We start from the raw sequence: 20,815 nt of genomic DNA, 5'->3' as shown, positions 1-20,815 counted from the left end.
GACCCTGTGGGAAGCCCACGCTGGAGCAGGCTCCTGGCAGGACCTGTGGACCCGTGGAGAGAGGAGACCACCCTGGAGCAGGTTTGCTGACAGGACTTGTGACCCCATGGGGGACCCACGCTGGAGCAGTCTGTTCCTGAAGGACTACAGCCCGTGGAAGGGACCCACGCTGGAACAGTTCATGAACTGCAGCCTGTGGGAGGGACTTATGCTGGAGAAGTTCAGGGAGGACTGTCTTCCGTGGGAGGGACACCATGCTGGGACAGGGGAAGAGTGTGAGGACTCCTCTCCGTGAGGAGAAAGGAGCAGCAGAGACAACATCTGATGAACTGATCACAACCCCCATTTGCCATTCCCCTGTGGCACTGCTGGGAGGAGGCAGAGAAAATCAGGAGTAAAGTTGAGCCTGGGAAGAAGAGAGGGGTGGTGGGGAAAGTGTTTTAAGATTTGATTTTATTTCTCATTATCCTACTCTGATTTGATCGGTAATAAACTAAATGAATTTTTCCCCAAGTCGAACCTGTTTTGCCCATGATGGTAACTGCTGAGTGATCTCCTGTCCTTATCTCGACCCACAAGCCTTTCATTATATTTTCTTCCCCTGTCCAGTTGAGGAGGGGAGTGATAGAGCAGCTTTGGTGGGCACCTGGTATCTAGCCAGGGTCAACCCACCACACAAGCATAATATTTAATGTTTTCAAATAATGAGAAAGGGACAAAGAAAACTTCTCACAATAATATTGACAGTAAAAATAAAAGGAGAAACTAACAAGGGTAGTAATGGGAGACGTTGAAAGAAGTGCTGCTTATGAAATATTTAGGCTAGATGCTTAGATATAACAGATGTAGGTAATGTTTTCTGTTGTGCAACACTGTTTCCCTTAAAATTTACTTGTAGTAAAAACAGACTGAGGAAGAGAACTATACTGAATGCCTCTGATTTCTAATTTTTGTTTTTTCTGCAGAATTTTGTGCATACAGTTACCTTAATAGTGACAACTGGAGTCAGGAAATTCTGACACGTGTCATATAATTAGTAAGATTTTATAACCCTGATGTTTAGAATAGAATAAGCTTTCACCATAAAAAAATACTTCATTCCCTTGCAAGTTAAATGAGAAAAATGAAACCTTGCATAGAACTCAGACTAATATTCTTTGAGACAAATTCTGGCTTCCAACTCCCTGGCAAAGACTACAAAATCTGTCTGTAGTGTAATGAATAGTCTTGGTTATTTTGCTGTCAGAAAGTCCTCCACATTTTAAGGTATAATCAACAGACTGATCAATTATTAACAGTAGTTTTGTCTTGTCAATCTGTTTCTCCTAATATCTTTCATAATATTTATTTTTTAGAGATACATCTCATTTTAATTTTGGCCAGCTTAGTGATTGTCTTCACTCTCTGTAGCCCTCTGCTTTCTTGCTAAGTGGGACAATTTTCTGGCTGCTTATGAAAAGGACTGAAAACACTTTATATTCACATTGCCTTAATTTCCATGTATCACCACCCAGTATTTTATGAGTGCTCTGAGACAACTCTCTTAACATTTTGAGAATCCTAGCTATTCAGTGTCTTCTCTCCAGCTTGCTTAGCAATATAACCTTTCATTTTCTTTTCTTTAACTGGAGTCCTGACGAAGACTGTTAATTTACTAGGGAAGCCTCACTTACAGCTGGCATTCAATCCCACATTTCTCATGAACATCTTCTAGTTACCACTGTCACTGAAGCAGCTGCAGAATAATGATGGCAAGGTATTTGCTTTTGCTAGTTGCTGATTTTTAACCAAAAGCTTTTCTGAGAAACCTAGTAGTACAGGGTCTCATTTTTCTCTGGCATACTGTAAGATAATGTTCTAATACATTTATTCCCACAGCTTTTCCCTGCTGTATTGCATTTTGCCTTTGTTGTATAGGCACAGCTGAGCCTGAGTTACTATTGGCTTAGCTTCAGCTTGCTTTGAGATTATTCTCATGTGGCTTGGTTTAATTATTTTCTGATTTTCATTTTATGTGTTTGAACCAGTAGCTCAACTTTATCTAATTTTCTGTAGCTTTTTTACCTGAAAATCAGATAAAATAGCTCAAGATTTTCAAAACTATATGTGGAATTATACAGTTATATTATTAAAAAACCCAGCCCTTCAGCCAACCAACCAAACAAAAAAATCCCCTAACAAGTTACTGTTCTTTCTCATATTCTATTTAGTTTTGAAATGTACCATTTTATCATTGGTTTTGTGTTGGGATTTGGTGGGGGTTTTTTTGTTTTTTAACATGGAATTTGGAGTTTTCCTGCTCTACATAGACATTTTCCCCCATATCTCATCTGGTGCAGTATCACATAACTTTATTTACAAAATCTGTAAGTATGTATCTTTCCTGTTAAGCCATTTTTTTATATCCCCTTATATTTTGCTTTTTTCTGGTCCTTCTTGAAGCATATCAGATTATTTAATTTTAAGAAAGAGACTATTAGGTGGTCCAGTGTACTGTACCTGGCTAGGAATCAAGTTCTCTATTCTTGATTCCAGTAGTGCTTTAGCACGGTGGATAAGACTGTGCCTTTTATTTTCCTTTTTCTTTTCCCTTTAGGTTAAAAATTTTGAGGGAACATTATGTACCTGTATAATGTGGCTCAGATCTTGGGCAACCTCTAAGAACAGTAACACAAATTATTCGAAATAATTTAGCAGAAAGATTAAGACATGTTCTGGCAGTTTGTGTCTATAAACTAGCTTATACAAACCACATCTTTTTCTGTTTCTTCAGTAAAAAAGCAAGGCAAAGCAAAGCAAGGAAGCCATCCCACCTCCTGAGGGTGTATTAAAAGGGACAGGAGAGTAATGCTGGCCCTTAAAAACCAGTAAAATAGGCAACTACACAGACATTTAGAAACAAGCTGTTGTAATTTTTGCTCATTCCTAATCCTCAAACCACTGATCCAAGTTTTAGAACAAAAACATTTGTTAGTAGCATAAAGAAGTTTGCCTAACTCTATCTCATTAATATACTGCTATGAAATAGCAATGAAAAAAAAAAAAATCTCCCCAAAAGCTAACACCAATCATCATGTCTTGCCAGAAACCAGACAAAACAGTCATAGGGTCTGGTCCCCAAGATGCAGGACCTCCACCCCTGCTTTAAAGCTTAGTCATGACATCCGCTTGTCCCAGTGAACAGGAAAAGCATTTCAAAGGAGATCACTTGTCTACCAGAACACTCAAAGTCATGATGCAAACCATAGAACCTAAGCATGTACATGAACTGAATCCAAAGGAGAGTCCATCAAACAAAGCAAATAGATGTACTTAAAAATGGCACCTCATGTAGGGCTACAAACAAAGCCGTTACTTGTGACAGCAGCAGGTAGGAAAATAGAGGTAACAGCAGGGAGTTGGGACGAACCTTCTGGAGGTACCATGAAAAATCACCTGTCTATGAAAATTACAGTGAAACAGCATGCTTCTGAATTTCAGCAAGATTTTTATGCAGATGGGGATTTAGTTTTTCTGCACCTGCTGTCAGTATGCATTAGACCATAAACATCAGCAAACATTGATTAAGCATATTGCCCAAATTAAACATTAGTCAAAGAAGGAAGGAAGAATCTCAGAGACTCTAGATCATCAAAGACAAATTACTCATCCCGCAGCAATTTAAGGCACAGTAGAATCATTGCTGCTCATCAAACTCAACTGTGTTAGAAGTTTTGTAGATTGTTTTTTAGTAAATGTAACCTAACTTTTTAGTTTTACAACTCCCAGAGATCAGTAGTCATCAACCCCAACAAAACTATGGAAATCTGATTACTGGTCAGCTACATGAAGGGGTAGTTCTTATACTACAGCGCTCTGGAGAAAATATGCAAAAACTCACTTCCCTGGTAGCAGGTAGTGGAAGAATGGCAGAGGAAAGACTAGCAGAGGGCTCTTTGGACCCTGGAATCAACAGGTTAAAATGTGACTCCTGTACTTCTTACTGTTTGCTCCTTGGAAATGTTTCAGGACAATACAAGCATCAGGAATCCAACTGTCCCCCACACTGTTGCCTCATTATTGAGCATAAGCAGCCAGATTCTGGTCAATAGTATTTAAAACAGTGTGGCAGAGAGAAAGGCATGAAAGTTACAGATAAACATGAAAAATCTGAGCGGCTGTACAGTCTCTTTCTACTGGTCCCAATACCAGACCTCTAGTATTCAGTGACCATTTTCTCTCCAGTATCATAAATGGTTCATGAATAATTGCAAGACACATTTTTGGCAAGATTTAATCCATGTTCCAGCTGTTATTTTCAACAGCATGAAGCACTATAGGTAAGGGTTACCTATAACTTACTGAAAGGCTTGTTTCTGCATGTTAACAACATATTGCAGGAGAGTTTTATTATGCAGACATGCTTAGTTACAAATGAGCTTCAATAAATAATAAAAATGTTAACATATTGCCCCAATAAATGAAATGTGTCATATGGGGCTTGATTGCTGAATGGCTCTGTGAGTCCAGAAAGTCTTGAAGTTAATGGTATTTACAGGAATCAGGCCTGTTCTGTTTCCTGAGGATGGAGATCCTGATTGCCCCTGTAGTGATGCCCACCTTAGCTGAATGTCACAGCTGGGCAGTTTAGTTGAATACAGACTCTCTTCTGTGCTAGGACAGGTGCTGCAAATATCAAACTGCAACCCGCCAACTATCTTCAATCGTTGTGAGGCTTAATGAGCCTGGACAGATGAACTAGCCATCCACATGTGTGATTGCCTGATTTACCAGCAATCACTGATTTCTCTTCAGGCTGAGTTTAATGGATCTTCACAAGTAATTCCAATATAGTTTTCATCCATCTCAGCTCATCCATAACAAAGCAGTAACAATGCTGGAAATTCTTTAAACTTCTCAGAACTCATTCCTCCTAGACCACATATAAATGCTGGAGAATGTTTAACCTTAATGAAGGTCAACTGGAAAGTTTTGGGAAGGAAAACTGCCAATGTAGGGAGTTCACGGTAAAATGGGAAGAGGAAAAGAAGTTATATTTTGACTTTTAAACCTTATTATGTAGTGATGAAGTGTGTAACTTTAAAATCACATTTGTAATTCCCTGCAAAGCTGACTAATGTACTATGGCTCTTCATAAAGTGAAAGACAGCATCTTAGCTGAGCATTTCAATTTGAAATATTTTAATGTCTTTTCACACTACATACTGAACATGAAGCTTAGCTATCACTAATGTTTCAGGTCTGTTTTCTCATATGCAGAGACATTTTATACACCAATCAGTTTGCTACCCAGTTCTCTTTGCAGAAAACAGGAAGAGAAGTAATATTTAGCATAGTAATTATCTTTTAGCCAGGCCATTTTTCTCTTGAAAAATCGGATCTCAAGCATCTACTGCAATTCAGTTACTAGAGTATGTCACAGCCTAGCACCTGGCCTTACTAGACTTATTTAGGCTAAATGCCATTTGATAAGCCCTTAAAGGAAAAATGAATTATACACATTGATGCACTGAAATTGATTTTATTTTAATTCACCTAACTCATGACTAAGTGTAAACATTCTGCTTTTCTTTTTGAATTGTGAAAGCTTTGATAGGCAATATTGTGAGGTCCCAGTAACTAGATGTAATAAGGAGAACACGTTATCTCTGTGTTCAAATGACAAGCATTATAATCATATCAGATGGTCTGATGCTTAGGAATTTGACCATCAATTTATTTAAAAGCAAAATAATTTGCATGTCTTTTGTTGGAGGTTTTTTTGTTCTGTTTCTCTGTCAAGATTAATTGATAGTACCTATTTAGTTTCCAAGCAGGGATAAAATAAATATGGAGTGCCAACACCCAGAAGCAAGGAGATACAGTCCAGCCAATGGTAACTTTTAAAAAGGTGTACTTTGAAGTAAAAAAGCTGAGGTATTTTTAAGAACTATTGATCTCCTCCTTAAATAACCAGAGGGAAGCTTGGATGTATATACTACATGACCAGCTATCCCAAGCAAAAAGACTAAGTACTCAAAAAGCCTTATCAGCCCTGAGGGAGCCCTGCTAGCTTTGACAGTAGTTGGAAACTCATCACTGCCCAAGATAGCTGATCAGTTCTCATAGCAAGAGACATTTTAGATAAAGGCAGGGCCGATTTACTAAGTGCTGTTGCACACCTTGTTTTAAATAACAACCGTTGTGACAAGGGCTGTAACTTCTGTGTTCTAGAGAGTGCTGAGGATGCCCCTGGGGCTCAGCAAGGAAGAAGGGGAATATATGGGGCCCCCAGCTCCAGCTATATCACTGAGTATAGAGGGTACTCTCAACAAAGACATGACTCTTACTTACTCAAAATTATACACTGCCTATACCCTCTGATAGGAATCTACTATTTTTACTCATCCACAGAGCAAACTTGTCAAGTTCTTGCAAATTGAGAAGAAGCACAACAGGCTTTTCAAGCATTATTGCCTCCCTGGCAGCTCTATATTTCATGCGTTCACAGTGCAATATCCCAGCTTCTTGCTCTCTTGGTGCAAGATCCATGACCAAGGACTTCAGTTCCCTAGCACTGGGACAATGCAACAGAGGGACTAGTGACCTGGAAAAATCACTTTTGAGCCTGTGCTGATTTTGTCTGGCATATACAGTTAATTTTCTTCATACTGTTTATTTTCTTCATAGTAGCTGGTAGGGGGATATGTTCTGAATTTGTGATGAAAACAGTGTTGATAATACAGAGATGTTTTCATTATTGCTGAGCAGTGCTTACACAGAGTCAAGGCTTTTTCGGCTCCTCACCCCACCCCACCAGTGACTAGGCTGAGGGTGCACAAGAAGGTGGGAGGGGACACAGTTAGGACAGATGACCCCAGCTGACCAGAGGGATATTCCATAACATACGGTGTCATGCTCAGTATAAAGCTGGGGGAAGAAGAAGGGAAGGGGCTAGTGATGGCATTTGTCTTCCAAAGTAATTGTTACACATGATGGAGCCCTGCTTTCGTGGAGATGGCTGAACACCTGCCTGCTGATGGGAAGTGGTGAATGAATTCCTTAGTTTGCTTTGCTTGCATGCGCAGCTTTTGCGTTATTTATTAAAGTGTCTTTATCTCAACCCATGAGTTTTCTCTTTTACCCTTCTGATTCTGGAAGTGGACATGAAAAGAAGCCAGAGGGAATGGGAAGGAAGGGAAGAGAGAAATCAAAGCTGCTTACAGACATTTGTACTTTTTAAATTCAGCTCTGGAAAGTCAGGAGGAAAAGGCAGTTTAGGCCAGAGAGGTATAAATCCAAGTAAGAACAGGAAGGAGGTTTAACAAAGAGAGATGAGAGAGAGCAGGCAAACCTCAACAGTCCTAAAGGGAGCCATTGCTAACAAAGGAACAGAGGAGATGTGTACACTGAAGCTGATTTAGGAGAGGTCAGGCCTAACAGCTGAGGACTAAACCGACCATTTCCTAAACCAAGTCACTGGTGCAGCTATGACAATTTAATTGTCATTAAATCTTATCTATACTTATCTTCAAATGCTTATGTTTTGCAATTGCGTTTGCAAACCCCTACAACAGCAGTCTAGAGAAAATAATACAGGTGTTACCTCATCAGGTTGTAATCCTGAGGAATATTAAGGGCTCTCTGGCACTGTGACAGATTGTATTGGTTAGGTCACACTGTCAGTGTCACTTAAAGTGCTACACATGACCACATGTGTACTCATGCCTATAGGAATGACAACTCATTCCTGACCTAAGATTGCCCAGCTTCACCCCTCTGAGCTTCCTGGTCTGTGCTGTGGAACCAGGACATGGAGACTGAAAATCCTGGGACCTGAGGTTTCCCCTGACCTTCCAGAGCAGCAAGATTCACCTTTGGAGGGGAACACACTGCTGGTTGCTTCACATGGTGAGGACGGCAAAATTACATGAGAAGGTGCTGATCTCTCTTCTCTAATCCTGAAAATCCCTGAAAGACAGAAGAATGTGACTGTGACTACAGTCAGATGTAACCACCATGGTACATGTAATATGTTGCATGTTTGGAGAACCATCTCTCAGCAGCACTTCTGGTGTCAAGGATTGAATAGCGGGACAGAAGAAGCACTTGGCCCTCCATTCTCCAGAGTACCCAACCTGATACAGTTAGCACAGGAAGATCTAAACATGTTTTCTTAGGCCTGCTCACACTCTGTGCATCTTACCAGTGGCAAGAAGGAAGCAATACAGCTGTTCAGCAAGTTCAGTGTGCTGCATGCTAATTGACTTAAGAAAGGTAAGCCTTTTCTATTAGTACTTCATCCTGCAAAGTCATAGGTTGTGCATGATGCATAATGACTTGGAGTACACGTATTTGCAAGAAGTGCTTGGTATAGAGGGGCGCAGAGGCAGATGGGATAATTTACCAACTCTGCTGTGCTCCTGCCAAAATACAGTATGAGCATGACTGGCCCGAGACTCAAAGCAGGCAGTATGGAAATGAAGTCAGAGGCCCAAAGAGAAGGCTATGGCAGAGCTCAGCCTTGCTGTGGGCTGGAGATGACAGGAAGGCTCAGGGGTAACAAATGGAGAAAATAAACAAATATTATTATGTAAAAATATATTGTCTTAAACTTAGACTCTCTTTCCTCACCATTGCATTCCTCTGAGGTCTCATCTGCCTCAAATGTTGGATCCTGTGAGTCTAGAGAGACTAGAGAGACTCCCTACCTTGAGACCTGTGGACACAGGCAAGAACAGCCAGACACAGCTGCTTCCTGCACAGGAGCAGATCCAGGGGGCTGTGGAGGCCTTTGATGCTTCATGTGCAAACACAGGCCGGTGCCATTCAACGCCCCAAAATTTCCGTGAAGCCACCAAGAGCAAGACCAATGCAAACAGCAACTGTGCACTTGTTTGTACTGGACCAAGAGCAAAAAGCTTTGGTATAAACCTCCCTAGCCATTTATTCAAAGAACTGGATTTCCTCCATTCTATGCTGTTTGCTCAATATTTGCAAACATGTGCATCCACACTATTAGGAAAGAAACGTTTTTGTGGCTGTTGAATGACCAGTTTGGAGGCTTTTCACTTCTGCAGCCAAACATTTCTGTAAAGCCACATCTACTGTCCTCTGTTTCAAAAATCCTACGCAGACATAACAGCTTATATAAAAAATCTCCCATACAGACAGATCACAACCTTTTATTGCACTTCCTTCCCTGTGACACAGGAAAGCTCTAGCACTAAAGTAGCTAATACCATAAACATACACACTTTCCATAGTGTATTTGAAGAATTTGGAAAGATACCCCAAATGTGACTTGCTTACACAAAGTTTGTTTTGCATATCACTTCTCCCAAGGCATGTACCAGCTCTGACAGACCCTCCACAGCAGCTTCACATGCGCTGTTCTGTGTAACATTGATGAAAGCTTGTGAGGCTCATTAGGCAAATATGGCATAGCCCAGCAGGCTGTAGCACTCTGACAGTACTGCCTTACCCCCAAATCGTGACAAGTAACTTAAAGTGTTATGCTAAGTATATATCCAAAATAAAGCATCTCACTTCAAAGAAACTGCTTTCTCCTTTTCCCCCTTAGCCCCATCCATTTCTTAAGAACAAAAGCTGGCTGAAAGGCAGCCTGTGAGATGTTTGGATGCAGTTGCAATGTAGCTTATATAGGAGACATGCACTGTGCTCTTTCACCCAGCATCTCCTTCAGTGCTGTCTTTAAATTTTTATTAAAAGCATGTTAAAGTTATGTGCTTCCCCTTTCTGAGCATGAAATGTATTTATCATTTTGTAGTGGATGGAGATAGAATATGGGTGCACATCTGCTACTTCTCAAAAGAATAGACTGGCATGAAGATGTTAAATATTATTGCTGCCTGGAGAGACCAGAGAAGGCATGAAAGCTGTCTTTTCCCTGTAGTGCTCGTCGCCCTGAAATGACCCTCTGAGACCTCTTCTCCTAAACACACAGAGACGAAACATGGTCCTGTACTTTGTGTAATCTTTTGAACAGTAGAAAAACGGGGATAAAATATGGTCAAATCTGAATAATAGCACTTTACATGCACTTTACCTAGGTGTAATGAATTGCAGAAAGGGCAGATTGATTAATACAGTTCTCGGTAATTTTAATCAGGTGAAATTACAGAAGCATGAACATGAATCAGCACCATATGCTGATAAGTTTTGTTATTTCATTAGGAGTCAGATGTTTCTGCCTCTGCATAATATCTATTATAAGACCATTTTAGCATTCTTTTCTCAAATAAATAAAAATTTTCATTTTCAGGAGGCTATAGAAGAGCTCTAGTTATAAGCTTAATTTATTCTTTGAACTACGTAAAGTTCCTAACTGATAAAAATTTAGAACAACAAATCCAAGTTTCCGTGATCTCATTTTGGGAGCAGCAAAAATGCAAAAGCAGCCTCTCATTGAGCCTGTAGGTTTGGTGTGATCTCTGCAAAAGATGGGACTGAAATACAGGCTGGACTGAAAACAAAACTGATGATAAAAGTCACCTAACTGAACAAACACCATTTAGCTTAATTGAATTGAAAAGGGAATACACAAGCAGAAAATTTTCTAGTCTGCTGGAGGAGCTACTGATATAAACCACTTTTTTTAAACTGATGTGATATGTGGACACATACATCTGCAGGTACTGAAGTATCTACTTGCTCACCATCACATAAACTCACATAATCTCATTGTAGACCAAGTTCTGGGGTTTTCAGAGATTTCCATTCAAACAGGAAAATTGGCTAACAATTTGGTTTGCTTGATTTGCAGATTAGCTCTTTTTTTTTTTTCCTTAGGAGCTCGGTTTGGTTAGGTTTCTGATTCAAATTCATACTTACGGACTCTTGCAAAAACATGGTTAACTCTGTGATGATAAATTTCACCAAGTATTGTTTTTTCTGATTGTCTGTTTGCACCACACAGTGGTGTCACAACACCCTCCCCATCTCAGCCTTCATACTGTTTGCCAGCAAACCCTTTCCCTTCATTCCTTTTAGTCCCCAGACTTGTCTTGCTCCTTTTTTTTGTACTCTTCTCTGAGAATTTAACTAATTCTTCTACTTTAAAAAGACCCAATAATCCATCCTACCATTCTGTATCCTTGTATCTCTTCTTTTTCTGTCTTTTTGGACTTCAGGCTCAGTGGGACACTGATTATATTTATACAGGAACCATCATTCTATGGCTTGGTGCTACAAATACCAGAAACAACAGTACATTCTTGCTGGAGCTAAGACCCAAGTTGGGCGGTCTCCCTGAGATCCTAATTAATAAAATACTCAAACATGTACAAAACCATTTGGAGCAGAGTAGCACTCAGAACAATTTAGGTACTTTAGACCTGACTATCCATGGCTAATTACCAGGATGGGACTTAAAGTGCGCAGTTGTAAATTGAGTGTACAAAAACCCATCTGGAGTTCACTGTTCACTGACTTGGATAAACGCAACATTAAATATCAAATAAATCCCCAAGCACAATAAATCAATAGTGCTATGTCTAATGTGAGAGATGAAAGAACTGCAGTACTTTTTCCTGTATTTTTGTAATATATATCTAGAGAAATCAAATTTCAGGATGGCTAAAAACATATTTTTAAGACTTCACACTTTTGTCTTTGAAGACTTTTTCTCATCTCCTCCACCCAAGCTTATGTTCCTGTGTAGCAGGGTGGGAATTCATCCTTTCATGCAAAACAGTTTTACTTGGGCTGCTTTAAACACAGCAGCTAACCTCCACCAGCAGTACTGCAAAAGTATATAACCAGTATCTGGTGGTGAGAACTGAGCACCTGCTATAACTCAGTGTTACTGAATATGGAAAGGAAAGATCATTTCTAAAACAGAGTAGGAAGAGAAGGAAATTGGACCTTTAGTGGTTTAAAGTGTGAATATTGCCAAGTAAGTACTTTGTATAAGAAAACTCCACCACTCTTGCCAAAAAATTAAATGAAGCCCTCGTTGGGGACAACTGCTGAGTTTAGAGACAGAAGCATAAAGCACAGTTTGACTGAGCTGGGGGGGACAGTAACCCTGCAACAGGGGATAAAGCATGCTTTTCTTAAATCTCCACCACAGACTTCAATCATATATGACATTAGACTTTATTAAAAAACTGAATCAGACTAATAAAAATATTTTATTAGATCTTTTCATCATGATTTCAAAAGGCATTTGATATAACTGTCACATATATGAACTAAATTACATGTTCAGCACATTTAACACTAAAATAAGCATTTTAGGCCCAGTCAAACATCCTCAAGACAGAATGGTACATTTTTAGGAACTGTTGATGAAACTATTAAAAACCAAGCAAATATGGTTTAACAAATAAGTTATCTAGCAGAAAACCAAGGAAATTCCAGAATTGTGGCTGTTTGTTCAAAATTATTGCCTACTAAAGCATATGTGCTCCTTAATTATCCAATCATATACCATATTCCCCACTAGCAGTCTTAATTCTGTTTTTTTAATCTTTTGAGTATGAGTTGTCAACACCAATAACAATCTTTTAATAAGTTCGTGATGTAAATATATAAAACACAGGAATAGCTTGCACAACACAAAATAATGCAGGTTAAATCAATAACCTAAACCATACTATGCTTTCAGATTCTAAATGACAACACTTTGGCTGCTTGTGTTTAAAATCCCACAGGTGGGGATCCTGAAAGGGTTTATAAAGCTGGCTTGTGCCTTTTCACCACCGTCTTTAGTCCAATAACTCTAGCTGCAGTATTGCTGAGGTTATATCATGTACATGTCTGTGTGTAAATAACTGAATAAACACAGGAAAGGTCTTTCTTGGTCCTCCATTCTTTCCATTAAGAAAAACATATGTTTGGTGCCATTAATCATTTAATCTGGTCACCTAAAATGAGGTCTTAAGACTTTTCTAATATTTTCTGCCAGAAAAGATATCTAAATACATGGTTGGATGCATAAATAGCAGTCTGATAGCTCTAAAATGTCAACATGTCTTCAGCTTCAAAGAATAGCTGGAATATTTAGGTTATTTTCTACTGAAATCTGCCAACTCAAAATGCAATCTTTCATATAATTGGTCAGAATCACTTAACATGAAATCTAACAAAACCAAACATTAATAGCTTTTGCACTTATGCATAGGTCAAATGCTAGATCCTAAAAATATTTGATTAACAGGAGTAGTTCCTTCACATCATGTAATATTTTCCTCAGATGACTTATGTTATTCACCTTACTTATTTTTCACTTTACTTAATTTTCAGGCTCAAGCACCAACATGTCACATTTCATCCTCCCTTACTGTAGTTCTGTTGAAAACCATAGAGTCACATTTCATTTTCCCACTTTTTTCACAAGTATTTGCCCTATCTCCACATCCTGGGATTCAAAAATACCTCAAGGGATTGTCAATCAGAAGAAATACTGTTGTAAGCTTGACTTCTTCACCTTTTTTCACTGACACCACACAGGAAAATAAACATGTTCTATGCTGAAATTAATCAAATTCAGCGATCTTTTGACAGTAGTGCTCTAGCTTCTCCTTTCACTGCTTCATCAATCACGAATAAATCATGATGACTGGTGAGGCACAGGAGGGTTGACATGGCAGTGTGTCAATATCTGTAACTGAAGTATTGTTACCTGGTAAATTATTAGCAGAGGGGATTGTTGACTGAGCAGCAATTCCCCAGAAGTTTGGAGCCATTAGGGCACATTACTTTCAAAGCCCATTGGCCTTGGAAGACTATAACAACATTTGACCTTAGCAAGGGTATAAAATTTGGGCTGGGCTATCCATATCCATGTCCAGATCCAGACTATATTCATTGGCAGGTATGGAGCTTTCAGCTGTCTTTCAGCATGCAGCTGGGGAACCATCACCAAATAGACAAGTCACTAATGCCGTTCCCCAGGGAACTATGGCCCTAGGACAGGTCACATTTTTTAATCAGTGACTTGGAAAAAACCAAAGTCATTACAGATAACATTTCCAATGGTCACAAGGACTGATGGAAGACCAAATAAGAGAACAGGTCTTTAATCCCATGTAATTTTAATGCCTGGAAGCTATGCACAGACAGCACATTTAATAAAACTGAATGTGAAGTCACACAGTGTCCAAGTGATGACTGATGATTGATCTCCTCTGTGCCCATTAGCACCCCAATGTGATTACTTGCTATCATTTTTGGGTTGCAAACAACAGCCAGTATTGAGCCATATGCATTCATATAGTTATGGAAGGTGTTATTGACAGAAGACAGGTTTTCTAAGTCCTATAAATTCAGCGAGTGAAAAGGCTTTATGCAGAACAAGGCTACTCAACTAGAATGAGCTCAAGCAATGATTTATTTGTCATTAACAGGTCACGCTAGGGTCATGCTGGGACATGTCAGTGCCCGGCCAATCCATGAGGATGTGAAATGATCAGTTATTCAAAATAAGGCTGATTGTGTTTAGTTTCCCTATAATTTTAGTTTCCTTAACCTGTTGATGTTGGGAGTGTACAAAACAAGGGTCCCTTATCATGTGGTCAGGTCACACTGTTTGCCAGAAAAAAGTAAAAGAGAATAATCTGGCCTTAGAATAAGCAGACATTGTATGGCTGTCCTATTTGTGATACCTATAATTGAATCATCTATCAGGGATTTCACAAATGAATGCTTGAATTTGCTCTCACCTTAGCATGGCTGAAGCTAAGGGCATTTTCATGGTATCTGCTGAATACTCACTGAATACTCAGACATGCAATTTCTCAGACTGTGATGATACATACTTTGCAATACCTAACACCATAAAACATGGCTCCAGTATTTCCATCTAGGTTTACGAGTTGATCCAAGAGTTAGCAATGCAAGGAAATGCATTTTCACATTTTGCAAGGGATCTGGTAAATCTTCTGGTGACATTCACTGATTAATTGAACCTTTGCTTGCAGTACAGTAATAGAGAATATTCCTGCTCCTCCCAGGAAGCATGTAAGAGTACATCTAAACACAAAGAACATAGGTATGCAGTATCTAAAGAAGTATGGTTTGGGTACCAATAACTGAGCAAAAATTCCAAGAGGCAATGAGAAGCATTAAGTATTGAAGAACTTGGCCTATTTTGATAGATTGTAATGTGTCAATCCATTTTAACTAAACACAGAGGAGGCTCATGGGCAACTTGATTGTACTGCATCAGTACTTGCATGCACCACAGCAACAGGATAATCGAGAGCTTGTCAGTCCATCAGACAAATATCTGACAAGATCAAATAGCTGGAAGCTGAAGTGAGGCAGTTCAAACTGGTAATAAAATGTTATTATTGTTTCAAATGAAGAATTATTAATTAAGGAATGATTGCAAAGATTGTGTTGTGATATGACCTACCACTGGCAACTTTCAATTAAAACTTCAACGTTTTTCTGAGAGGCACTATATTTAAAAATACAAGATTTTGTTTATTTAGTCATATTGACTCTGTTGTAGAACTCAAACTAAATAACCACATATTGATCCATTCTAGCTTGATAATCTGAGCCCCTATAACATAAACATTTCTTTAGTCTCAACAGACAGGAAAAAGGTGGTTTTTTTTTCTGTGCAGAACATACAAATTTCAAATCTTAAAACACATCACTAAAAAGTAGAAGAATATGATCTGCAGATCCTTTAAATTTAGAGGGGGGTTTTGTTTGTTTGTTTGTTGGGTTTTTTTTCCTGAATTAAAAATTTCTGTTTCTGCAGAGTAGCTTGGGCTTAGCTAAGAAAACTGTCATTTCTCCTTATCAGAAAACACAAGTCCATTGTGGACAGCTCTGCTCTATATCCATACCATCAGGCTTTGTTTCTCTGCTCCACTACCTTGATTTTAATGAAACCTGTCCTTGTGCTTCTGCTCACTTTGAATTAGCTATTTCTCACCCAGGCAGATTGATTGACTTTTCTATCTCATGACTGCCCAAGTATGGAACAAACTTCTTTCACAAACATCTATACCACTTACAATTTTTTTTCTGTTTTATTTCCATTTATTCTTGTAAACACTGAAGCACAAGAGACCAAATGCTTCAAACTTTACCATCATTTTACTTAAGAAAACTCTGCTGAATTCCATGGCTGTTCTCTCATAGCCAAGACATCACTTTTTCATTTTACTGCTGCAACTGCTTATACCAAGATGTATCCTCTTTGGGCTAATTTGATAAAACATATTGGGGGATTGTTCTACTTTTTTTTTCACTGCATGTTATTCTTGGGGGAAAAGTACTCTGTCATCACTAAATCACATAAAGTGTACTATTCAATTTTGCTTAATTTAAGCAAATTCACAAGATTTTTTTGTGGATTATTTAGAAATCTGTTAAAATATTATAGCCATATGCTGTATTTAAATATTTTGCAACAAATGACAGGGATTTGCTTTTTAGTAATTTTACAATTGGAGTTTTGTTATGGTATGTGCTACCTCCATGTTTTACATTTCATATCATGAATGGATAAACTATGATCTATAAAGGTTAATAAACATTTAAAAATGTGGACCAGGAAGTTTAGTGTAAATTCACCTCTCACAATGAGAGTTAGGAGTCTGATTTTCTAGTTCTTGTGTCATCAGTTGCTTCCATTAATGAAACCAGAACTGTAGCATTTTTCACATTCCTCCATCAAGATGTATTTTACATCCAATAACTCTCTGGAGGCATAGGACTGGAGGGAACCTCAAGATGTCATTAAGTCTATTATTGCTTTGCTCCAGAAAGAACAATTATGCCAGTGTCATTTCTGAGAGATATTTCACTAGTTGGATCTTAAAGACTTTAAAAGATGGAGATTCCACCAATTCTCTAGGCAATTTATTCCAGTGCTTCACTCTCCTATCAATTAAACTGCAGTTTATATCCATTATTTCTAGGCATAGAACATAAAAAATGGATTATTCCCTCTCTTTGCAACCACCTTTTATGTATTTGAAGATTGTTTTGTTCCTGCAGTTCTCTCCTTTCGAGGTTAAGTATCCCAGTTTGTTCAATTGTTTTTCATAGGTCACATTTTTAGACTCCTGAACTTTCTCATTTTTCTCTGCTGAATTGTCTCCAACTGGTCCACATATAATTGGAAAATTGCTCTGAGTGAAGCCTTTAAATGTTGAATCAATAGGAAGAATTCCTTCATGTCTTGCAGGCTACACTTGGGGTTATAAATTCCATTTGATCCCAAAGAGCTCTGGTCTTTTTTTCATCCATATGACATTGTTGAATCATGTTGAGCAAGTCCAATGTATGGCCAGCTTTAACCCCTATGTCCTTTCTTGTAGAACTTTAAATTACTTTTATCCATCCTGTCTACAAAGCAGACAACTCCTGCCTAATGTATGTGTCCCCACTGAATAGTATCTGATTATTTTCAGATCATATCTCCAATTTGTCAGGACCACTTTAAATTGTTATACCATCCTGAGTATGTTCATCCCCAGCTTGGCTTCATCTGCAAATTTAATAACCATTCTCTGTATCCACCATCCCAGTTATTAATGAAACTACTGAACAACATATAGATTAGAAACAGATGCTAATTTATGAATCCTTCTATTTTGACAGTGACCCATTGATAAATACTCTCTCAGTATTTTCAAACCAGTTCTAGATCTGGATTCACGTAAGTCATGATATTTCTTTAGCTAGTATATACCACTGTCATTGGAGAATGCCTAAAGTGTTTCTAAAATCAAGGTACAGTATGTGTCTTGTCCTTAGTCCACAAAAAGTCTTTTCCTGCCACTTCAAGGAAATTCAGCTAATAGCTTACTGAAAATATCATGTATAATTGGTGCAAACCAAAATGCAAAGCCTGAATGGGTGAAATCCTTGCAATGGGTTGTGTTTCCCAAATTGTGATTCTCTTCCCACAGAGGAGTTGCTTACCCTCACAACTTGTTTTTATTTTCTCTAGACTGCATAGTGTCTTGGGAATCTGAAGCACTTGGCATGCCTCTATGAGTAGCAGAGATGTTTGAGCTGCAAAGGCTTTAACTTCTGATAAATGAAAGAAAATTGCAAATTTGGAAAGGAGAGAAAACCAGATAGCAAACAATATATAGCAGAAGGTTTAAAATGTAAAAAAAATGATAAGGGAAGCTAAAGATTACAGAAGACTCTGTGAATGGCAGAACTGAGTCCAATAAAAAAATTGTCTTTGAAGTTGATTTTGAACAAGTGAAATTCTAATGATGGTACAGGCTCATTGCTCAACAGAGATGGTAGATTTATTCACAATATTGCAGAAATAGAAGTGTTTATGAAACATTTCAATGCTGTATTTGAAATGAAATCACAGAAGGATGATTCTTGCATGATGAAGTACTTTCTAGGCTATTTGTGACAAAAGACATTAAACAGCTATTGCATTTAATAATTTTTAAATGAACAGGCTGGGAAACTTGCATCTAATTCCTAAAAGCACCATTTGAGGAACTGTCTGGCTTACTGATCTTAACATTTATTAAATCCTGAGCTATCTAGGAAATTCCAGAAGACTGGAATAATTATAATGTCATGCCAAGAGTCCAAGGGGGCAAGTGGGATGAGCAGGATAAATGCAGAAGATCTACTAGAGACGCAACATATGGTTTTAATAGATAAAATGTCATAGTGTAACAGATTTGCAACAGATTTATCAAAATTACTTTAAAAATACAGAAAAATCTGAAATTTTGCCCAGTTAAAACAGATGGCAGGCACTACAGTGTTTCCAGACACCAGCTTCAAGTTTTGAAGTAGTCTCAAAATGAGGTAAAACAAAAAAGTAATAGAACTGTCTGACATATTCTCTAGTAAACAATTATTCATATCAAACAACTTGTCACAGCTCCATCAGTGATATGAGGTGCAGACCAGGATTAGTCAGGATGTAACTGGCAGCAGTTTCAGTACTTTAGCAAATTAGAGAAAATGCATATCTTCCTGCTGATCTGTGTTTGGTTACATATTGCGTTCTTGTGTTTATGCTTTTATGAACACCATCATTCAGCAGCTGCCTTCAAGATAAAGTGCTCTTCATAAGCATTCACTTTGTATTATCATCAGAACTGTGCTCATACCTGTACTGAGATATGCAAGTTTAAGATTTCTTTATAATTGTCAGAAAAGCTTGATCAGTGCCCAACTGATTTATGTGACAAGAGCTGATGGTGGGGCAGGGAAAAGGACATTGTTCTCTGAAAGTCCCATGAAAAATGCTTCAAACAAAGAATAGAGACATCAAAACTGACCATTCCTGAAACTCTGGTGATCAAATCTGATAGTCTAAGACAGCTTGCTAACCTATGAGTTCAGCTGGAAATAGGACTGGAATAGACCCTAGGAGTTAAAGCAAAGCCCAGCCCAAATTACTTCCAGAAACAAAACCAAACAACTCAGGAACATAAAGCCAACTATTGAGCATTCAGCCCAAAGGACCTAGATGAGGGGTTTTGTGGATATCATGTGTGGCAGATATCTTTATTTGCCCTCAAATATTATTTTTTTACTTTTTATTTATTTATTTTTTAATCCATACATTATGTCTCTTGAAGCTAGCAGTTTCATCCCTCAAAGCTGATGTCACAAGCATCTAGCTTCTTACGTTTTTACAAAAAAGCTTCCTTGGAGGACTGGGACAGAATACTGAATCTGCAATTCGTCTCATCCCAGAGGCATTTCTAGGGCATGATTCATCTGGTCCTAAAGCAGGCATCTAAACTAGGTCAGATGAATCAAGACTTAAGCCCCCTATTTCTCCCCCTTTTCTATAAACAGAAATAGATGGCCCACTAGATATGAGTGTCTTCATTTTGGATATCTAAATGTAGGAGAGAAAAGTCCAAAACTTATGTTATCACAAAGTAGAAATAGCCTATGTGATTTCATTTTATCACCATTTCCCCATCTCTAACAACTTCATGTGTACAAGCAACACATTAGTTCTCTAGTTCAGTTTGCAAAGATTTTTCTCACAATATCGGTCTATTATTTTAAAGGTCTGAAGTTTGAGTCAGTATATTAGTATCTATATAGCTTTCCCACATCCCAAAGATTTAAGCACTTGTTTTCTAACCACAGCAAGAATCTCTAGACACCTGCATAAATAGGTCTATTAGTTGCAAAGATTGCAGTTTTAAGTTAAGGTGAATCAACATTTATGCATTTTGCAGCTTCCTGTACAAGATCAACTGTAATTCCTCTGCACTGACATCTAAATAATTTTTGGCTCCGTTCCATATCCTATTTTGTGTCTTATTGTCCTCGCAGTCATAAATGAAGGACATAATACTTTGTGTCACTTGTAAATGTCAGGAAGTGTAGCATTATCATCTGTGTTACCACTAGCACTAATAACATTGCAGACTAGACTGCTCTATCTTCATCAAAGACTATGCATCAGTTGAGACACAGTGCTGATGATAACCTGAGTCAGCAATCAGTGAAAAGAGCTCTTTATTATGTAGGTCACTACCAGGATTCATTTCAGCAAACACCTGCAAATCACACTTTACCAGAAAAGAATTTTCTTCTTGGCAAAAAACTTAAAAGTGGAGTACGGAGAAGACATGTGAGTGTACTCGTATCCTCATGCCTTAAGTATGCACACAAGAAGCTCTTGGTAGCTTGGTGAATATTTGTATAACCCCTTTCCTGCCATAATTTTCATTTATTTTTTAAATTATTTTTTCAGACTGTTTCCAAGACATCCTTCTGCTCTACCTATTGAGAGACCATAAGAAAGAGCAGATCAAAACCTTCCAGACACATCATTAAAGCAGTATAAATAAGTTGATATCTATGCCAGCAACAAAGGACACTACAT

This window comes from Strix uralensis, chromosome Z (assembly GCF_047716275.1).
Source record: "Strix uralensis isolate ZFMK-TIS-50842 chromosome Z, bStrUra1, whole genome shotgun sequence".
NCBI classification, from domain to species: Eukaryota; Metazoa; Chordata; class Aves; order Strigiformes; family Strigidae; genus Strix; species Strix uralensis.
This window is presented reverse-complemented; position numbering follows the sequence as displayed.